Raw genomic sequence first — 8,260 nt, 5'->3', positions numbered from 1 at the left:
AAATGCGTAAGTAAGAAATATTGGCAGGAGAGAGAAGTAAAGCTGTTTTTCTCTTTTCACAAATGATTGCCTAAATTGCGTTATTCTTTTTTGTCCGAAAATATGGTATAAATATATTAAAAAGTTCAGAAATTGAAAATGACTGCCGCGGTTGAATAGTTGTAAAAAAATAACACAATGGAAAAGATTAAAAAAAAAAAAAAAAAAAAATGGGGTAACATGGATCTCTGCCCAATGATTCAACCAAGATCTAATCTTCAAAATTAATAACAGGTAAGACATATTACTGATCGAAATTATTCTGTTCATGCAAAAACATTATTTATATATTGATATTTTCTTGTCCGAAAATATGAAAGTAGAGTTATTGTAAATAATATATATGCGCTGTGTAAGAGCAATAATTTCAGGCATAAAACTAAACAATTAAGGCACTAAGAGTATTAGGAAGAAAAAAGTAGTTTGACGATAACTTCATCGCGGACTCTTGATTTATGGCGAAATTACCAGCTCGCTATCTCTCTCTCTCTCTTTCTCTCTCTCTTTCTCTCTCACTCTCTCTCTCTCTCTAAGGAGGATGGTTGTACCTGCATTCATTATCGTCTTCGATAAAAAGTCTCAGTTGGTCGCCTAACTTTCAACCAATCCTTGATCGAAGTCACTTAATCACTTTGGTATTTTGCTTTTATGCAATATGCAATATGATAACCTCTGTACAAAAATCAGTGATCAAAGTAACGCCTTTCACAGCTGCTTGGAGACAAATTTAGTATAGCTGTGTTCGTTTTTTTTTTTTTTTTTCTTTATATAATTGGACAAAAACTTTGCCTCCAACTTTGCATGTTATAAATAATAATTATTTAAATAACTTGTGCGGTAATCGGTATTGCATAAGCTTGTGTGATTTCTAATATTCTTATACAACTTAATTACTAACTTGATCTAATTAATTAAACTCAAAAGACAACTATTTAAAGTCTATTATAATTTAATGCAACTAACTACTGATCAAGTTTAATTCTATGAGAGTTAACTAGAGACATAACACCAGGGGACTCAATCAAAAGTGAAAGAAGAAGTAAAAACAGGAAAGATATTGAATTTGGTTCAGACCGACACATATGATATGCAGCATCAATCTCTTATATATATATAAAAGAAAAAAAAAAAATTAAAAGCAATGATATAATAACAGGCTAGGGAAGTGAAGGTTAACTGTCGGATCGATTTATATGCACATACTAATGCATGCAATCTCATATGTATTCACTTTACAGAGAGTGTTTCGTCAAACCGATTTTCATTAATTCTGGATTGCATTGCCATTGCGTTTCCGGTCATTTGGGTTTCACGTGGATCATACATACTCCCTTAAGTTCTTCAGAGATTAAGTGAGTGAGCCTCTGAACGAAACCCATCTACATTACAATAAAAAATTCGATTTTTTGTATAATTTCTTTGAACTTTAAAATTGCATTGTCAAGGGCCGCATAGACAGCAAAGAATTGATTAAAGTAAAATTCAAAAGAAGCCACAAATCTTACGTTCAATCAAAGTATACGTATTAAACTTTGAATACGCATTACGAGATGTCTCAAGCGGAGTAAAAAAGTTTATCTACCTTTTTACATCTCGAATAAATTTAAAAAGTTTTTAATCTCCCTTAGCAACAACTGATCTCATTTAATACGATTATTGACTATCATAATAAATAGTGTCGTAACTTGATAGAAATTAATGCAAGTCTGCTTTCATTTAGAAACAAAGTTGTACAACTACCAATAATGTAAGTTCAATACCAACTAATATAAAAATTATATACGGCCATGGCCGAATCTTCTATACCCAATAACTTTTTGCTAAAAGATATTTAGGAAAAAAAATATGAAATTTCGATGATCTATAATATTGCGTGTGCATGGTCGCATTTCTATTACATTTGTTTCACTTTCAGTTATGATGATGAGCGGTAAACGCAATTGGCTTTTGAAAAGAAAGGCGTTCTTAGTTTACGTTGTGCCAAACTATGTGCAAGAACATTGAAGATTTTTTACAATCAAGAAAATGCTTGCAACCTACAAATAGTTAGAGAGACAAACAACCAGGCAGGCGTACGAACGGACAGAGCGACTGATCGGCAGATAAACATTTTTAGATCGAACCGGAATTTGTTATTGGCCGTTAATGTAAACATTGCTTAGGCATTGGAAAACTTCAGTCTGGATGTTGCAAACGTTCTAAGAAATCGAATATACCCCCGCCCGTATTCTTCGTTGGTGGGTATAAAAATATCCAACTATCTTAAAATGATTTTACCACCTCTTATGTAAATCTGATCGTTTTTCATTTTTATTAACAAAAACGCTCTGGCAATTCTCTTGTGTACACCGTCCTATTATTGTACAATCTTGGCCGTAACATTTAGTTTCTTTCAATAAAGAAAAAAGAAAAAAAGAAAAAAAAAAAAAATAAACGTGACCCTAATTGAAATTTATTGTTAATAAAACAAAATTCTGTGAATAATGTTCGGCATAAAATTAGTTGAACAAAAATTTCGTGAAATATCACTATCGCAGTTTGGAATTATGTGTGGGTTTTCGGCAGTTTGCAGATAAAGTGGCTAACCTTTTTAAAATAGTGCCATTATAGGCCGCATTCTGTCGTATAGGTTAGTTGAAAACCTTTTTTAAATTTTCGATTTTTTTTATTTCTATTTTTTTTTATTTTAATGTACAGATAAAAACAGCATTGAAAGAAGCTAAGAAGACAACTAACTGTGTTTTTATTGGAAACTTCGTTGCTCACCACTTTAAGCAAATGTGCGTAAATTGCAAAGAGTTTTTTTTTTTCGTTACAGGGCGTATACGATGAAGGAGAGTTATCATTGAAGAGAGAGAGAGTTATCTACTGTTGTATAGAATTTTTAAATGACCTCAATGTCAGCAGTAGATTTCGATCTGTCGAAAACAATCGTTTTTGATATTTGCACATGAAAATATTTCGAATTTCTTCATGTTTTAATTACGATCGATATGTTCATAGACAGATCAGGATATTTTCAAACTTTTTATCTGTCGGATTTCATTGCAAAATTTTTGTGCAAAATTCAGATTTTCTCACTGTCATGACGTTAAAGTCGTTACTGTCAAACTATGTAAGCCAGCGCAGGTCTGGTCTAACGAGCTCTCTACTTAGGACATTGCATTTGTGTCAAAAAGTTAGTCAGGTAGTAAGTGAATCACAACAAATGGATTCGAAAATTATCTGAGAGTTTTTACTTAAAGCAGTAAAGGTGGCAAAAAATGCTTGAATTAATGAACGAGCTTCCTCACGATCCGAGACAAAAAGCAAAATAAGCAAGCAAGCAAGTATGGCAGAAAGTGATACCGTAATCCCGTAAACTTGTGTTTCTATATTTGAAAATTAAAGATAAAGTGCCAACAGAATAATTTGCTGTACGCGTCAGGTCATACACGACCGATCTTAACCGTGTATCAAAAATTGGGAAACGTTGACATGGAGGTTATAACATACAGTCGCTTGGACAAGACAGTGCAAAAATTCCTAAATGTTATTCAAATAGATTCATGGGAAATCATTTTGTCAGACAGAACTTTTTTAAAGAGAAGGACGCAGGAAATTTTGGATATGTCCATTTATTAAGAATAAATAATTATCTAGTTATGGTCAAAAATTGAATAATTGACAATCGCTCAAAAATTATGATATTTAGATTCACTCACATATGGGCAGGGGTTTTCTAACAACGTACATGCGGATTAAGTGAATTTTTTTCATAGTTACTTAACTGCTTGCTGCAGGGCTCACGAAAACGATTGCGATGTTGCCATTTGTTAATATAATATTTTTCAACAGATATTATTATTATTTTTTACTTTAATAAATATATTTATAATGCTTAATAATTTTCCGGAATATTTCTCGAAATTATTCTATTACTTTTTCTTCTTTCGAACAACGCATGTAAAGAAAACAATTTTTTTTTTTTTTTTTTTTTTTTGCTAATAATGTGACGTCATCTCTTCAGAGTTTCCAGAATTCATACATTTTCCGAAATAATATTAAATTGTAAATCCAGCTAAGCATATCGGTCTCCTGTTCTTCAACTGGTTTAACTAATGCCAGCGATACGCGTTCTTTGAATAGAAAACAACTACGATATCGGCTTCAAAGTTTTCAAAAATATTTCAAAGTTCTTGTGCGCAAGCCGACATTAAAAATGGACAAATCGCAACTGGAAATAGAAACATCTGTGTCAACATCTTCATCAATTTGCTCATTGTTCGTAAACTACAAATGATAAGAATTTTGCCTTACATTCTTTAGTTAACCCCAAGGTACCTTCACATAAAAAGGATGCAATCAGCCAAAATTTTTTGATTTATTTTTTTAAGATAAATGCAAAGAGTATAGAATACACGGTCTTCCGTTTTACTTGTGTGTATCTGTGTCGACACTGGCAATGAATTTTTTTTCACATACTTTAGAAAGATCAAGGCATCTACTAACCTAAAAAAAATTGCTTTATTTACTAAAAGCTTTAGAATGGCATTGCCACTTAAACTGTTGAGTCGACCTTTAACCCTGAACAGGTGGTTGAGTTCTTTAGAGATGTTCCAAAATTTCCATTCATAATCGCCTCCTAATGAGTAGATGTAGTTCCCAAATCTCACTTTAGAGATATCTTACCTATCATTTGTGATACAAGGGCACAATTGTGCGGATGTCCACAACGGCCAGCAGGCCTTAAGATAGATCTATCTTTTCTAAGCTTGTCTGGCCATATGCCTTGTGTTCAACTTAGAGATTGCAAATTTTCGAGATATCTCGATGAAATTTGGAACACTGACGTATTTATTTTTGCCCAAAGAAGAATATTAACGATAGTTTGGATCGGACCACTCCGCGTATAACGATTTATTTTAAAGAGTCCCTATACATACTTATATATAAGTGTAGGGTGATGAAGAGTATTTTATAGTGAGCCACGGCCCACTTAAGTCTTTTTACTTGGTTTAAATTGAAAATCGAATAGAAAAATGTTAACTAAGGTTATCTTATAACAATTCAATTATGCAGAGCGTTTGTTTGAAAGCAAATCGTATTCATATCTTATATAATTTGGTTTTTTTCTCTTTTGTATGTGTGTATGTGTGTGTGTGTGTGTATATATATAATTTATATTTAAAATGTTTCTTTTCACTTTATATTATAGAAAAATAACGAAAAATGTATATTTTATTAGTGCCTATTATCTAGTTAGAAATCTCAATCACTTTTTTCGAAAATCCGATTTACTTGAATGCACTCAGTTCACCTTTGTTTCGTTCAGTTAGTATTTTTACTTTAGCAGCAGCATAAGTTTCATTTATGTTTATTTTTCTATATATGTATGTTGCATGTCAACGGTATGACACCCACTCGTAGAGATTTGAATGTTAACCTAACCGTAATAAATGTCAATTTATGCGGTTGTAAATTAGTTTCATAAAATAACGGTAAATTATACTTTTAGGTATGTTAAGCTTATAAGAAACAAATTAAAAAATATTCACGCAGGTTATAGGTGCTTACATGAAAGAGACAACCGAATAAAAAATTAAAAATAATCAAGTAAATTGAATGTGCGGACAAGTTCAATACTTATTAGGCGAGATAGCGAACCGCAAAGTTAAAAACTAATATTTAATTTAAGATTTAAAAAAGATTGTTAGGATACATACACAAATAAAAGGTTAGTAAGAAGGGGTAAAAACAGTAGGAAGAGAATAAGAAGAAGAAGAGCATAGAGAAAGGTAAAGAGAAATAGAAAGAAGTAGCAAAGTAGAATGAGGAGATTAAAAAGGTAGATACAAAACGAAAGAGCAAAAGATTAGCAATTTTATCTATGAGAGGAAGAAAGTCAGGCGAAGCATGCAGGCATGGAAGGCTTGCATTTTATTTACCTCAAACATAAACTCAGATAAGATCTTTTCGGAAAATGAGACTGACAAAGCTGCCGAAGATGATTTTCGATTGCATACGATCTCCACATGATTGCTGATCACTTTTTCTATGACCTTTTAAACGTTTCTCTAATGTCTTGTAATAATTTCATTTTCTTACAATCTCACACAGTAGACTTGCAGCAAAAATGCATCGTATCCAGTGAACGTGGAAGAGTATTTCTTGATACCTTCATTGGGAAGCAAAATGATAATCATAACTACAAGGTAAGTTTCGGTTAAACATACACTCAGGAGCGAAAAAATCGTGTATCCTCTATATTTTCACTTCAAACCTAACTAAATAATTATTAAATTAAATTTAGTTTGCAATCATAACTTATATTAATTCTAAACTGCACACAATTAGCTATTGAAAGCCACAAAATGCTTCCCATTGACCTACCAAATCATTACAGTAGCAATATGGAAATAGAAAAACTCAAAGTTGCTCATTCCAGGGAGCATTGGTATAAAACGATAAGAATTGCCAGAGATGACTTCATTTGCTTCATTTCAACTCGCAATCTGAAAGGTTATTTATCGAACACAAGACTATTCAGAATTCGAAAATGAACACCGTACTGGAAGCAGGATCTCAAGTAATGGCACTAATTGAAGCTGGATAGAAGCAAAGCCACTAAGTGTCACGATAATTAAAATTAAGCCAATATTCTAATAGACGTGTACGCCAGCGATGCCAAAGAACCCACGACGACAAAGTGATCGATAGCGGGAGGAGCATTTAGTTGTCGAAACATCAATACGAAGTCGCCAATTGAATGCAGTTCAATTCGTGTATCAGGTCCAAGAAGTTGGAGCAATGGAAATCAGTTAGTGGACGTTTAGAAAAGGACCACCCAAGGCAGGGCTGATACCGCACAGACCAGCAACTTGCCCGAAATTGATGCGGGCCACCCCGGGACTATGGGTAAATGAAAGGTAGTACTGTTCTCTGACAAGTACAGGATGTGTCTTCATGGTAACGACGGACAGGAAAAAATCTACCGAATGGTGTACGGTTTTTTTCCTCTCGGGTATATGATTCGATAAAGAAAACAATGCTCTTTCAAAATGGCCCACACAATATTTCAATTCCATTAACAGCTTCTTATTCATTCAACTTATTCTCAGCGCAACAAACAGACAAACCAACAAATTATCCAAAAAAAAAAAAAAAAAAAAAAAATTATCTGATTATTGGAAAAACAAAGAAAATCAGAAATCAATTAAAAAATGTGAAATAGAACGGAATAATAAAGGCAACAACAATGCTGAATTCAATGTAACGGACTCGAATAGAAAATTTTTAAAACTGCGATAACTGCGTTAACGGTGCAAACGTTTACATCAATGATCATCAAATTGTGGAAACTCCCATACATCATATTTTTTTAGACACGCGACAATCAATCTATAGAAATGTAAGAAGTATGTCGTATACCATTACAAATTATGCAGTTAATATTAAACGGTTTTTATGATATATGGGCTTATGAAGGCAACGTACAAAACCTATGCACTGTACGGGTAAAAACAAAAAAATAAAAAAATTAAAAAAAAAAACAATAAAAATAAAAAAGAAAAAAAAGAGAATGACTTGAAAATGTTATAATGTCACACCTAAATAAATGTCAAATTGCTTTTGAAGGTAGAAACACATCAAAAATATGAAAAAAAAAAAAAAATATTAAATAAAAATTGTTATGGTTGATGCTTAATGATTTTTTGCAGGTAAAGCAAAAAAAAAAAAAAAAAAAAAATGTATTTTAGAAAAATTCACTTTTCTTTAAGTCATTTCTAAACGCCTTCGTATTTGTCTATGTGTCTTTGATTGACTTCCGTTACTAATCGCAAACTAAATTAAGCAACAAGTAAACTTACGGTTTATTTATAATTTAAGGAGAGAAGAAAGGGGGTATGACCTTTGTTTTTCTTTCCTTTCTCTCTCTCTCTCTCTCTCTCTCTTATTTTAATAAACATGTATCAATAAATTTACCCCGGGTTTAGTCATATATTCAAGTTGACGTTTAAATGTGTTCTTTACTTTTACGAATGCATTTACTTTACATAAATGCAAACGCGATTGTGTTGTGTACTGTCTCTGTTACGTAAGGTTAGAATGTTGTTTACACTATGAATGTTCTGAAGAGAAAAATAACAATATTTATGTAATAAGTGTTTCTTTTTTTTTTTTTAATTACGTTTTTCAAATTAAAAACGATCAAGTTTCTCGAGTACACACTGGGAACACA

Source organism: Glossina fuscipes, unplaced genomic scaffold (assembly GCF_014805625.2).
Source record: "Glossina fuscipes isolate IAEA_lab_2018 unplaced genomic scaffold, Yale_Gfus_2 0, whole genome shotgun sequence".
NCBI lineage: Eukaryota > Metazoa > Arthropoda > Insecta > Diptera > Glossinidae > Glossina > Glossina fuscipes.
Note: the sequence above shows the minus strand (reverse complement) of the source record.